At 39.2% G+C, this 15,442-nt stretch overlaps 1 protein-coding gene across 1 annotated transcript in view; it reads right to left on the bottom strand.

The window, feature by feature from the left end:
• Positions 1-6,265: 6,265 nt before the first annotated feature.
• GRN (granulin precursor) overlaps positions 6,266-15,442 on the bottom strand; it is a 257,459-nt gene continuing 248,282 nt past the window's right edge. Inside the window, exon 14 of the transcript XR_014238887.1 lies at positions 6,266-6,290. The gene's annotated coding sequence lies outside the window, so the exon portion shown is untranslated. The remainder of the gene's footprint in view (positions 6,291-15,442) is intronic.

The following is a 15,442-nucleotide window of genomic DNA, read 5'->3' as shown; positions in this document are numbered from 1 at the left end:
GGAGGTGGTCGGAAGATTTGAGAAATCGCTCAGCAACCAGCCGATAATCCTGAACCTATCGGCTGCTCACCTTGGGCCAACATTTCATTTTTGCCCCTGGCCCCGTCCTTAACTCCCAGAATCCTTTGGAGCCACCCGGAGAGTGATAGACTTGGGCCCGCTTACGGAGCGTGAGGAAGCAGTTATGGAGTTCGGTGTTGTTGGGAGAGCCCCTTCCCAGGGGGAAGAGAGCTTTTCTCTGTCCTAGGCCCCACACTTCGGTGGGGGTGAAGGCATCTTGGTGCTAATGGAACTCCTGAACAAAGTTTACTCTGACCTGTACCAGACAGGCCGTTAACATCGGTGGTCCCATTTGGGGATGTGATATCTCAAGGTTTTGTCCCCAGACAATGCTAAACAATTTCGTGTGCGTTGAAATACTGAAGACGATCAAAGTAAACACAGTAGCCACCTTTAGGGCACGTATGTTTAAAATCAAAATTTGAGAAGTGCTCAATTAAGTGGAAGATGTTCTTTTTAACTCCGGCACAAATGGAAATAGGATAGGGGGACACGTTTTATTGGCCCATATTATTCTGAGAGTTATTTCGGATTCTCTACTCAGCTTTGAGTTAAGAAAGCTGTTTAGGTGACGTGGCTGTACCAATTACATTTCTTTCCCTACCTCACCCTTAAAGTTGCTGACGTGGAGCATATTCCACCCTGCCATTCATAGCGTACTGTCTTTTCTTTCTCTCCCATAACACCCAGAATGATTTTGAAAAGCTGTTAATCCTCTTACATATCTTTTTTATTGTAATAAGATATACATAGGATTTAGCATTTTAACCACCTTCGAGTGTAAAATTCAGTGGCATTAAGTACACTCACAATGTTGTACAACCATCATCACTATCCATTTCCAGAAATTTTTCGTTATCCCAAACAGAAACTTTGTACCCAATTAAAAAATAACTCCTATTTCCCCTTCCCTCCACTCTCTGGGAACCTTTATTCTACTTTCCGTCATTATGAACCTGCCTGAAATGTTGGCCCAAGGTGAGCAGCCGATAGGTTCATATAAGTGGAATCATACAATATTTGTCCTTTTGTGACTGTCTTATTAACATAATGTCAAGGTTCATCCATGTTGTTGTACGTGTCAGAACTTCACTCCATTTTATGGCTGAATAGTATTCCATTTTATGTGTATACCACATTTTGTCCATTCATCAGCTGATGGACACTTGGATTGTTTTCACCTTTTCATTGTTATGAATAATGCTGTTATGAACATTAGTGTACAAATATCTATTTGATTCCCTTTTTCAATTCTTTTGGATATACATATACCTGAGAGTGGAATTGTTGGGTCATATGGTAATTCTGTTTAACATTTTCCACACGAAATTTTCCCACAGCAGCTGCACCATTTTACATTCCCACAACAATGCACCAGGATCCCAATTTAGCACATTCTCACCAACACTTGTTATTTTCCTTTTTTTTTAAAAAAAATAATAGCCATTCTAGAAGGTGTAACGTATCTTATTGTGGTTTTGATTTGCATTTCCCTTATGACTAATGATGTTAAGCATCTTTTCACATGCTTCTTGACCATTTGTGTATGTTCTTTGGAAAAATATCTATTTAAGTCCTTTGCTCATTTTTGAGATTGTACTGTCTTGTTTAGTATTGATATGGTTTGTTTTGAAAATGAATATTACAGGAAAATGTAACACTCCATTGAACTCAAGTGAATACATTAGTAAAGGGAACATTTTGGTTATGGAGCAGAACAAGTATTCAGTGTGTAGTTAGTTCTTTCTTTCAGCTCTTGTACTTGTTTTTTGGAAGATCTCATTCTGAATGGGTATGTTGAGAGGTGGATGGGATTGGTTTCACAATATTACCTAAAGATATATACAAACCTCAGACCAAAATGAGAAGGGGTTAGAAATACTCAAATAATTGTTTTATGTGTTCTCTGCCTTCATCTGAATTTAAAGTTTTGGGGGAAATGGTGACCTGTCTCTTTACTGAATGTTCCTATATAGGAGCAACCAGGGAATATCTTTACATAAGATGACCACATTTCAGTAACTTTGATCCAGCTCAGAATTATGGTGCCCTCAAGTAATAAATTCATTTTTTTCTTGGTATTTTTGGGATAAGTAAGTGAATCTGAATTTATGATTGGTTTTTTAAAAAAAAGATATTTAAGAACATTCTTTAAGAACAATTTAAACATATTCCATCCTGAAAATTTATTGCAGAATGCAGACTTTCTCCTCCAAAATATATTTAAAGGTTAATTTCTTCTCCTTCTCCTTCTCCTTCTTCTTCTTCTTGCAACTCTGGAAGACGATGTACAATGTGGTACTCTTCAGTTACATTAGTGAAGCCCTTTTTATACTTTTACAAATATTTAAACCTTCTGTTTTGTAAGAAAAATAAATTGTTGGTTTCATTAAAAAAAAATCAGCCTGCCCTGTAGAAATGTTTTGAGTAATAAATAGTATTTCATTATTCTCCTGAGAAAAACTTTCAGTTCAAATCAAGCACTTATTTTTACAAAATTTATTTATTTATTTATTTTTGGCTGCATCAGGTCTTAGTTGTGCTGGTGCAGGATCTTTCCTTGGGGCGCGTGGGCTTAGTTACCCCACGGCATGTGGGATCTTAGTTCCCCGAACAGGGATCAAACCCTCATCCCCTGCATTGGAAGGCAGATTCTTAACCACTGGACCACCAGGGAAGTCCCCAAGTGCTTAGTTTTGAAAGTTCAAGGTGTATTAGTGGCACAACCTCAATGCCAAAGAGAGAACTCTGAATTAATCCTCCATAGAAAGTCATCATATAATTTCAAATCAGTATATAATTAAATCGCTGCAGAATTGTTATATATGCTCACATCTGTATTAAATGAATTTTCCAGCTTCTCAATGGACCCTTGGTCCAACAATTCAAATGGGCTGCAAACCTGCTGTGATTTCGACCATGCAATTCTTCACAGGCTTCTCTGATTTGAGGGACTAAACTCCTTAAATTATACCTTTTGAACTTAACTGGGCTGCCAGATACTATTTCTCAACCTCTAATAGCTTGTTGGGAGGCTTACAAAATGCTCTTTATTAGAGCTATTTAAAACTACTTTTCCTTTTTTGTATACTCAAATTAGTGTTTTTCTGGATCTCTAGCATTATTTTTAGAGCTTCCTCCTTGGTAGGTAGTAAGCTTGTTTCTGCTTTTCCCCTTCCGGTTAGATGGGGTTCTAGGTCATTCTCTCTTAATCTGTGCTCCAGGAAACTTGTAGGTTTCTACTTAGTTTGAGATGAGACCCTGAAAAATTCATGCATTTACCTTTGCTGAGTAAATGTTTCTACTAGGAGTGGGGGGAGTTACTTGAGTTGATATTTATCAAAGATAACATTAATGTGCATTTCATATGGCAAATACTTCTCTTATCCCTTCAAAGGTCAGAATTAACATTCTCTTTCATCTTTTAATATTCTGATCTTTTTCTAAGTATCACATTTATTTCTTGGATGGATTCTAATGTGGGTATATTTGATATTTAAGCTATGAATTAGGCATGGAACTAGGGTTTTCACTGTAAATTGAAATGTTCTGAATACCTCCGTTACATGGCTCTCCAAAACTGAGTTGCTATTTCTCAGTGTTTGATTGGAACCAGAGGTTAGAAAAGATTCATAAACGAGTGCCACCAGAAAAAGACATTTTTAAAAAGATGTCTTTATAAATTTCCTTTAGGCCTTTAAAATTCTCTTGAATTTGAGGGATCCCCTGGCTATCGAATGAAAGGTCTTTTGACACCAAGGGACTGGAAAACAGCTTCTTCTTCTTCTTCTTCTTCTTTTTTTTTTGATTAAGATCTAGAGTTTTAATTTAGACCACAGAGTTAGAGAACTTAGAAGAGGTCCATTTTTAAAGTTCCATTAAAGCTTTGTGTTGTGCTATACTGCTGCAAGCAAGCTTCCCTCTAAAAGGTAAAAAAAAAGGACATTCCTCAAAAGATGTGGTTTTCAAATTGAATGATTTTGTACCCTTAAGGTGGGAAGTAGATTCTGGATTTATAGAATCTTCCTGAAAACACACAGCCCACCTCCGTTTTCCAATCTTTCAGCAGCCGAATTTCTATATTAGAGCCTGGAAATAGTTGTTCCATTGCAAAAGCTTTAAAACCTGCTCAGGTTCTGAGCTGACCCCTAATTAGGCAGAGTTCTCCAGCCTGTCCTTTCCTAGGACGCCTACAAAATTAAATACCAGGGAGCATGACTGCTGGATTGCATAGTAAAAGTATATTTAGTTTTGTAAGAAACTGCCAAACTGTCTTCCAAAATGGCTGCATCATTTTGCATTCCCAATAGCAATGAATGTAAGTTCCTGTTGCTCCACATCCTTGCCAGCATTTGGTGTTGTCAGTGTTTTGCATTCCGGCCATTTTAGTGTGTAGTGGTACCTCATTGTTGTTTAGTGTTCATTTTTTACCTCTTGCTTTTACATATACCTGGCTCCTAATGCTTCTCTACTATCTCCTACTGCTCAGCTTCTAGACAATTTGTTCTCAAAGTGTGGTCCCCAGACCAACAACATCAACACCACCTAGCAACTTGTTAGAAATTCAAGTTTTGGGGCCTTCCCCAAATCTACTAAATGAGAAGCTCTGGGGATGGGGCCCAGAAATCTGTATTTTAACAGCTCTCCAGGTGATTCTGATACAAGCTAAAGTTTGAAAACACTGTTCAAGACATGCACTGTCCAACATGGTAGCCTCCAGCCATATGTAGCTATTGAGCTCTTAGAATATGGCTAGAATGAATCGAGACGTGCTGTAAGTGTAGAATACACCCCAGATTTTGGAAACTTAGTATGAAAAAAGGGGAAGTAAAATATCTCATTGGTAATGTTTATATTGATAACATTGAAATGATAATATTTTGGATATATTGGGTTAAATAAAATATATTATTAAAATTAATTTCACCTGTTTCTTTCTAGTTTTAACATGGGGTTACTAGAAAATTTTAAGTTACATACATGGCTCTCATCATACATCTATTGGACCACATTAGATGAGTTTGCAACTATAGCCTGTGGACCAAATCTGTTGTCTATTTTTGTTTGGCCCATGAGCTAAGAATGGTTTTAAATTTTTAAATGGTTGGAAATAAATTTTACAAAAGAATGGTATGAAAATTATATGAAATTCAAGTTCCGCTGCCCATAAAGTTTTATTGGAACATGGGCACACTCATTTATTTATGTATTGTCTACGGTTGCCTTTGCTCTACAATGGCAAAAGAGTAGCTATGACTAGGACTCTATGGCCTGCAAGTCTGAAATATTTACTACCTGATCCTTTACAGAAAAAATTTGCTGGCCCCTAGTCTAGACTGTCAGCTTCCGCTTACTCCCTGGGAGAGGGCCCTGCTTTTAACTTGACCCTGTTCTTTGTTCCCAACATTTGCTAAACTTTTAGGCCCAACTCCTTGACCATTATGCCCAAATCTCAGTAGTATTTTGGGGTTACAAGATTTAACCTATGCATTGTTTAGGCCACAAAGAGGCAGGCCAAAAATGTTCTTGCCTTCCAGAGCGGCACAAAGAATTTATGGAACCAGCAAAAGGGAACAGGGAGATGTTCAATAGCTTGTTTCTCCAAAGGTGGGGCCTTCTTTCTCAGAAAACAAGAGAACCCAGGATTGACACTTCCATCAGACTGAGATGTGAGCCTATGATTTAGGGCTGGCCTGCTTCTTTCACAACTCAGCAACACCTCTTGAGTTAAAACTCTCTCTCTCTTTATGAAGCTTATGGCTACTCTCAGCCAGTTTAGTTGGCTTCCATGACACCTTGTCCTGCCAGATATATTGTGGAAATTGCTATGATGGTTTTTCCACTCCAATAAAGCAGACGTCTGGATCCCTTTGTGAGCCTCTTGATCCTTATTCCCTACCGCCCGCACCAATATGCAAGCAAAGCCTTGTTGGCTCAATGAATCTTTATGGTCTCATTTTATAGTCTCCCCAAAGAAAAGTATGGCTGTGGTTTCCAGAATGTTAATTGATAACAGTCCTTGGCAACCATGTTCTTTCTGACTTTCCTTCCTTAACCTGCTCCTTCCACCCATAATAATAACATCATTCCTTAGTAGATTGGCACCAGTCTGGAGTTTCTCTCTCTCCTTTCTCTCCCTCTCTCTCTCTCTCTCTCTCTCTCTCTCTCTCTCTCTCTCACACACACACACACACACACACACACACACACACACACACACACACACGCACCTTCATTCCTTTTTTCCTTGCTCTATGGATTACACCTAGGGCTGTTTAACTTTCTAATATGAGCTAGTTTGTAAGCAAACTCCCTGAACAGTGTTATGAAGTATCAATGACTAAAAGGGGCCCCACTGAGAGATGTTGCCCCTCATTTCAACCACACTTCATTGTCAAAGTTAAGAAGGGGTCTTACATCTCTGTTCATTTAAGAACTCTCACTCTACGTCTACCAAACATATGGATGCCAAGGGGGGAAGAGGGGATGAGTTGGGAGATTGGGATTGACATATACACACTACTATGTATAAAATAGATAACTAATCAGAGTGAACACTACTCAATGTTGTGTGATGACCTAAATGGGAAGGAAATCCAAAAAAGAGGGGAGATATATATATACATATATGTATATATATATGTGTATATATATATATATACACATATATATATACATATATATATACATATATACATACACACATACATACAGCTGATTCACTTTGCTGTACAGCAGAAACTAACACAACATTGTAAAGCAACTATACTCCAAAAAAATTAATTAAAAAAAAAAGAACTCTCGCTTTGGACAAGTGTCTTAGATTCTATAGTTGAGTTGAAATTAGACCCTAGACTGGGGATGGGAAGAGGCAGGAATCCTTTCACATGGGTAAACCCTAAACAAACCTGGCTTTTCTTATCTAGCTCATCTTAAATATTGGGCACCAAGAGGGAAATCTATCAGGGGTTTCTGTTGGGAAATAAGCTGGGGGATCAAGTGACCTAGTGTTTTGTTCCAGCTCTTGTCCAGACGATCTCCAAATTTCTGTCTTTTACCTTCTCTTGGTTTCACTTTTCTCACTTGTAAAATAAAGGGTCCAATTAGTCAAGCTTTAAAGTTCCTTATAGCTTTAAGTTTTTCTGATTCCACATCCCCATCTATAACCTAGAGACAATAATCTCTATCCTTGTCATCCAAAGATTGAGTAATGTTAATGAACTGCCAGAAATAAAAACTTGTTGAGCTCCCCAGAAGACAGAGAGATTCACTGAACTCCCTCTTAATCAGAAAGAGCAGGTAACGGAGTATTACAGTTTATTCCGTATGGTGGTTAAATGAAAGTTGTTATATACCATATATGCATTAGCAAATATTTATGCAATTAGAACAGAAATCCCAACAACAGAATTATGATAACTGTTACATAAAATTTTTGGTTTATCCTCTTATAATGCCTTCAGAATAGAGCCTGAACTCTTATAACCATTGTACAGCACTGGACCTATAGATAAGATTGGGGTGAGTTAATAATATATACCTAAAATTGTTTCTTGAAAGCTTTGTTAGTAATTTTTCTTTCTCACAAAATTAGAGTATAAAAACAATTGAAGTTACAATAAGTCCCCCACATACGAACCTTCAAGTTGCAAACTTTCAAAGATGCAAACGTGCGTTCACATATCCAATCACGTAAATTAGTTCAGGGGTCTGGCATATATTGTCACGTGCGTGCATCCTCTGCAAGTGGTTGTGCTTTTGTGTACTTTATGGTACAGTACTGTATAGAGTAAATAGTACAGGATCTTTATTTCAAGCCCAGGATGTCTGGAAGCAAGAGTAAAAGCAGTGGTGATATAGCCGGTACAGTTCTCCCCAGACATCACTGGATCGTTTTTTCAAGAAGGTAGATAGAATTGAATCCAGAAAGGAGCTAGAACCTGTGCCATCAACGTCAGGTGTGAGTGAAATTGCAGCTTGCCCTCTGTCTCCTATTGCTGATGATCCTTCAGCTCTACCATCTCCCACCTCCTCTCCCTCCTCCGGTCAGTAACTCTTCTTGCCTGTTCATTTGATGCCAGCCCCTGTAGGCCAGCTGTTGTGCTGTACTACTGTACTTTTCAAGGTACTGTACTGTAAGATCAAAAATGTTTTCTTTATTTTTTGTGTTTGTTTTTTATGTATTATTTGTGTGAAAATATTATAAAACTATTACAGTACAGTACTATATAGCCGATAGTTGGGTACCTAGGCTAACTTTGTTGGACTTACGAACGTGCTCTCAGAACAGAACTTGTTCGTATGTAGGGGACTTACTATACTACAACCATAGAAATACAGAATTTTAGATCTGTAAGGGCTCTTGATGATCATTTCACCCAATCCTCAAATGTACGGATGAGAAGTCCAAATCACAGAGCTGGTGGTGCCAGAGCTGACTCTAGAGCTCATGTTTCCTGCAAAGATTGCCTCCTGGAGAAAGGGACGTTTATAAGATCACAGTCACTTTGTTTTTAATTCTCAGTCTGTAGTAAAGCATCTTAATAATCTCATAATTATCTATTCATGTAATCATCATCATAATCATCAATCATTGAGATAATTTCCTACTATGTAGGATAATGCTGCTATCTTTTGGAAATCATCAGTAAAGTGTGGGGCAGATGGGACTACATTAGTACTGTTTTTTTGGGTTTTTTTAAAATTTTATTTATTTATTTATTTATTTATTTATTTATTTATGGCTGTGTTGGGTCTTCGTTTCTGTGCTAGGGCTTTCTCTAGTTGCGGCGAGTGGGGGCCACTCTTCATCGCGGTGTGCGGGCCTCTCACTATTGTGGCCTCTCTTGTTGCAGAGCACAGGCTCCAGATGCACAAGCTCAGTAATTGTGGCTCACGGGCCCAGCTGCTCCGTGGCATGTGGGATCTTCCCAGATCAGGGCTCGAACCCATGTCCCCTGCACTGGCAGGCAGATTCTCAACCACTGCGCCACCAGGGAAGCACAGTACTGTTTTTTAATTTTTATTTTGTTATTTTTATTTTTAAAAACATTTATTTATTTGGCCACACCACAAGGTTTGCAGGGTCTCAGTTCCCTGACCAGGGATTGAACCCGGACCACGGCAGTGAAGGCTTGGAATCCTAACCACTAGGCCACCTCCCAGTACTGTGTTTTCTTTTTTTTTTTTAATTAATTAATTAATTTATTTTTTGGCTGTGCTGGGTCTTAGTTGCTACACGCAGACTTCTCATCGCAGTGGCCTCCCCTGTTGCAGAGCACGGGCTCTAGGCACACAGGCTTCAGCAGTTGTGGCACACAGTCTCAGCAGTTGTGGCTTGCGGGTTCTAGAGTGCAGGCTCAGTAGTTGTGGTGCAAGGGCTTAGTTGCTCCGCGGTGTGTGGGATCCTCCCGGACCGGGAAATGAACCCGTGTCCCCTGCATTGGCAGGCGGATTCCCAACCACTGTACCACCGGGGAAGTCCCTCTTTTTTTTTTAAAGAGATCAAATTTAAGTTTTTGAAACCAGAATTTTAAAACTTATATGGTACCAAATATTTTATTTGCATAAAATTTCATCTTTTACCTAGATATTTTGGCATCATGTAGATCCATGACTGGTAATTAGATATTTACCCATAAATTTAGAAGCAACTGTCATAGGTTTACCCCAATTTCTTTGGTAGAAAAGAGAATATACAATAATGCTTTTTCTCTCTTTGTGTATACTTAGAGTCTTCCATGTATGCGTACCTAGAGTTTTATAACAAACACACTCAAGAACTCCAGGACAATAAAAAGTAGCTCCTCAACATACAAACGCTGAGGACCTTTGGAGTAAGATGCCAGTTTTATATGTGTGGCTATAGCCATACAAATTTTAGGAACTATGTTCTGTGTCAATCATCTTGTTCTGATCTACCACAATAATACGCTTTGTGTCATAAGCAACATAGCTGGCATCAGCCATCAGTTGAATAGTTTTATCTATTTCAGTGGTTCTCACACTTCAGCCTACATCAGAATTTCCTAGAAGGCTTGCTAAAAAGCAGATTGGCCCAACTCTTAGAGTCTCCAATTAAATAGATCTAGGGTGTAGCCCCAGAATTTGCATTTTTGACAAGTCTAGAGGTGATGCTGATGCCGCTGGTCTTGGGGACTACACTATGAGAACTACTGCTTGCCTTTCAGCCAAGAGGCTGCTGGTGAATACTGAATGGTGAATTTCAAGAATGATGCAGGTGTTGGGGATGCATTTTTTTAAATTTACTTTTTTATTGAAGTATAGTTGATTTACAATGTGTTAATTTCTGCTGTACAGCCAAGTGACTCAGTTATACACATATATAGATGCTTTTTAATATTCTTTTCCTTAATGGTTTATCCCAGGATACTGAATATAATTCCCCATGCTATATAGAAGGACCTTGTTGTTTATACATTCTATATATAATAGTTTGCACCTACTAACCCCAAAATCCCAGTCCATCCCTTCCCCAATCCCCCTCCCTCTTGGCAACCACAAGTCTGTTCTCTTTGTCTGTCAGTCTGTTTCAGTTTTGTAGATAAGTTCATTTGTGTCGTATTTCAGTGATATCATATGGTATCAATTGTCTTTCTCTTTCTGACTTACTGCACTTAGTATGATAATCTCTAGGTCCATCCATGTTGCTGCAAATGGCATTATTTCATTCTTTTTTATGGCTTAGTAGTATTCCATTGTATATATGTACCACATCTTTTTTTAAAAATTTATTTATTTATTTATTTATGGCTGTGTTGGGTCTTCGTTTCTGTGCGAGGGCTTTCTCTAGTTGCGGCGAGTGGGGGCCACTCTTCATCACGGTGCGCGGGCCTCTCACTATCGCGGCCTCTCTTGTTGTGGAGCACAGGCTCCAGATGCGCAGGCTCAGTAGTTGTGGCTCACGGGCCTAGTTGCTCTGCGGCATGTGGGATCTTCCCAGACCAGGGCTCGAACCCGTGTCCCCTGCATTGGCAGGCGGATTCTCAACCACTGCGCCACCAGGGAAGCCCTACCACATCTTCTTTATCCATTCATCTGTCGATGAACACTTAGGTTGTTTCCATGTCTTGGCTATTGTGAATAGTGCTGCTATGAACATAGGGGTGCATGTATCTTTTTGAATTATAGTTTTGTCTAGATATATGCCCAGGAGTTGGATTGCTGGGTCATATGGTAATTCTACGTTTAGTTATCTGAGGAACCTCCATGCTGTTTTCCATAGTGGCTGCACCAACTTACATTCCCACCAACAGTGTAGGAGAGTTCCCTTTTCTCCACAGACGGTGATGCATTTGATTGCTGTTATTTTTCTCCCTGTAAGCCAGATCAAGAACAATTTCACCATCCCATTATCACAGTAGACACTAACTCAGCTGAGACAGGGGTTCCCAAAGCTTTGGTCAGGGAAGTTTGAGATGATTGGGTCCAGCCCTGTCTTTGTGCAGAAAAGGTATTATTCCCCTCTTACGCCAAGGCTCAGAGAGATGATTTGGCTTGTCTGTGATCACATAGCTGTTAACAGGGCCAGAACCTTGACCTCCAGCCTCCCAGTGCTTTCCATGACAATGAAATTAACATTGTTTGCTAGTGACTGTTTCCCTCTTTGCTTTCAGAAAAATTTCCCAGCAAATGTCTACCTGATTTCAAACAATGGGTATTCTTCAGCGGTCATTTGGCTGAGAAGATTAGAACTTTCCACTAATGTCACCACAATGTGTCCTCGTAATGCCAGCCAGCTGTTTTTCAAACATGGTCAAAGTGTGAGTAGATGAGAGAGTGTGGATATAGCATTGCAGATCTGTCTACACTTTTAGAAAACAAGTGTCTATTGTACTAAATATTATCGTCATATTCAAAAGGCAAACTATTATGTAATTTTACCTCTTCTGGTCTAAGTATGAAAAACTAGGGAATATCCTGATGGAACTTGCTCATCTACTAGTTGAGGTAATAATGACTTTGGTCCTGTAGATTCACTTCAATTTTGCAAGATTCCTAGTTGTAAACAAAACCCCATACTTCTTAAACTCCTGCCTATCACCTTCTGTATCTTAAAGACAGACAAGCCTGGCTTCCTGCAACCTTTCAAGTAAGAGGGAGGGATCATGGCCATTGTCACAGCAGTCATGGTAATAACTACATAACCAGAAATCTAACTAACTCATAATAACTGTGTTATGAAATAAATGTTTTAGCAGCCCTCTCTGCAATTTTTTCACTCCTGAAAAGAGATGGCATAGCTCTGAGGCTGAATGGAATTGGGTGGAAGAGGGATGAAAAGTAAAGACTTCATATGTGGAGACAATGTGGTTAAGAGTGAAGTCTCCCACCTTTTTTTTTTTTTTTAAAGATTTGCTGGATCGTACTTTTTAATGTGGTATGGACCAATGGTGGGAACCTTACACCAATGCTCACTCAAGAACCAGTTGAAAGCGCTAAGCCATGAGTATGACTCTGAAACAACAGTTTTTCCTACAAACTACGCTTTTTGGGGTTTTTTTTTGCCCACTAAATTTATGTGCATACAATATACAAACAACTGTTTGATTTAGGAAGCCTAGTTATATTTACTAGAAGAAAAAAAATAATGATCTCTCTTTTTTTTTTTTTTTGGCCACACCACATGGCTTGCGGGATCTCAGTTCCCTGACCAGGGATTGAACCTGAGCCCTCGACAGTGAAAGCACAGAGTCCTAACCACTGAACCGCCAGGGAATTCCCCCCAAATAATGATCTCTTGAACTGAAAATCAAAGTCAGTTATTTAGTATTATGTAGAGTAACTCAAGACACTGGTATAAAAAATTTCCACCTTTAAAAAAAAAAACCAGAAAACCAAGAACATTCTCTCTTTCCCTCTCCATTGTCCCTGAAATTTTCCCACTTTTTAATGGGTCGTGTTGATTTATTTATTTATTTTTGGCTGTGTTGGGTCTTCGTTGCTGCGCACAGGCTTTCTCTAGTTGCAGCAAGTGGGGGCCACTCTTCATTGCGGTGCGCGGGCTTCTCATTGCGGTGGCTTCTCTTGTTGCGGAGCACGGGCTCTAGGCACGTGGGCTTCAGTAACTGTGGCACACGGGCTCAGTAGTTGTGGCTCTCAGGCTCTAGAGCACAAGCTTAGTAGTTGTGGCGCACGGGCTTAGTTGCTCTGCAGCATGTGGGATCTTCCCGGACCAGGGAATGAACCCGTGTCCCCTGCATTGGCAGGCGGATTCTTAACCACTGCGCCACCAGGGAAGCCCATGTTGATATTTTATTGACGTACCTAACTAACTTCATTTTTGTGAGTGGAGTAAATTCCACCAATTATGGAGCAGTTTTGGTGTTGTACAGATAAAATCCTCAAATAAACAGTACTTGGATGGGACTTGCCCACATGCGATGTGGTTTTGTCTGGTTATCTGTTCTAATTTAGGAGAAAGAAGGACTCCATGTGATTAGCCCTGGTGGGAAGCTATTTTCTGTACTAGTGAGAGCTGCTAAATGATCTTCAAAGGGAGTTAAGGGGATTGTGGTGATGTTGTTTGCAGGTCACCCCACTGGGTATTAAGATCAAACCTCGCCTGGAGAGTTCAACTGCTTTTGTTTACCCAGTACTCCCAGTCTCACACACCCCCCATCTTGATTATTTATTTTTGTTGTTTGAGCTTTCTTTTTGGCTCTAGGAAAATGTCAAACATTGGGTGGGGAAGAGGGGGTCGCATGGATCATGACCTTGATGTATTCTTTGACCAGTGCTCTATTAGAAAACATTTTCAGGAATTGCCCACGCTGGGAACAGTTACTAAAAAACTGAAAGATATATATATACATTTTACCTTAATTTTCACTTCTTTCTTAAAAATGTTTATTTTCAGTTTACAAAGGTAACACTGCTTGTTGTAGAGAGGTTAGACAAATAGGTTAAAGAAAAAAGAAAAATATGCCCAGAAATCCCACCATACTGTCAAAGCCTTCAATCCCTCTCTTCCATGTATATGTGTACACACACACCCACAAACACACACACACACACACACATAATAGAAAGTACATATCATGTCATACTAATTTTCCTCCACATATCACAAACAGAAATACTGGGCATAATTGAACATGGTAGTGGTAAATATCTCCATGAGATGGTACTCAAAGATTATTTTTATTTTTAGTTTCTGTTCTGACAATTGTGAAATTACAATTCACAATTTATGTAGGTGAGTTCATATGCTATCACACTCATGTACATCTTTGTGTATGTGTGTTTCATTAGATTTAGAATTAAAAAAAAATCCCCCTCCCTTTGGGGCTCTTAGTTACTACGTTGTTTCTTTGGAAAATGTTATAAAGCGATGGGGACACATTGTGATGTGTACCCCATTTTCACCAGACAATATCTTATGGAGATCTTTCTATCTATAGACTTAGAAGGATACCTATCTGTCTATCTATCTATCTGTCTATCTATCTATCTATCTATCTATCTATAGTCCGTTGAAATATTCCCTTATACAAATGTTCTATAATTTATAATTAATCCTCACAGTGGTATTATTTGATTATAATAGTAATACATGCTTTCCTTAAAACATTTTGAGACACTACAGAAATACACAAGGTAAAATATAAGTTTCTTCCGCCCATCTTCCCCACTCCCTTCTAAGAGTATCTACTGTTAATAATTTGGTATGTATCCTGCCAGACATTTTTACTTTTGATACAAAACAAAAGTAAGCAATATACAGTTTTTAATTTTTTTTTGTTTACAAAAATGAGGTCACAGTATGGTGTAAGATGATTCTGCAACTTACTTTTTTCAACCAATATCATGGTACTTATATCAAAGTATATAGTTTTTTTAATGACTGCATAGTATCCCAGTAATATGGGTCAGCCCTCGATTGATTGATTGATTGATCGATTTTTTAAAATAAATTTTATTTATTTTTGGCTGGGTTGGGTCTTCATTGCTGCGCGCGGGGTTTCTCTAGTTGCGATGAGCAGGGCTACTCTTCCTTGTGGTGCGAGTGCTTCTCATTGCGGTGGCTTCTCTTGTTGCGGAGCACGGGCTCTAGGCACGTGAGCTTCAGTAACTGTGGCACACGGGCTCAGTAGTTGTGGGGCACGGGCTTAGTTGCTCCGCGGCATGTGGGATCTTCACAGACCAGGGCTCGAACTGGTGTCCCGTGCATTGGCAGGCAGATTCTTAACCACTGCGCCACCAGGGAAGCCCTGCTTTAACATTTAGGTTTTTTTCCCCCCAATTTTCACCTTTTATTTTTGTTCACTTGTCTTATTAACTCTTAATGATAAAGTCATAATAGTGGAATTTCTGAGTTGAAGAGTAAATTCGTTTAATATGTTGATACACAAGCCAAAAT

Source organism: Balaenoptera borealis, assembly GCF_965194805.1.
Source record: "Balaenoptera borealis genome assembly, chromosome: 20".
Taxonomy (NCBI): domain Eukaryota; kingdom Metazoa; phylum Chordata; class Mammalia; order Artiodactyla; family Balaenopteridae; genus Balaenoptera; species Balaenoptera borealis.
This window is presented reverse-complemented; position numbering and strand designations above follow the sequence as displayed.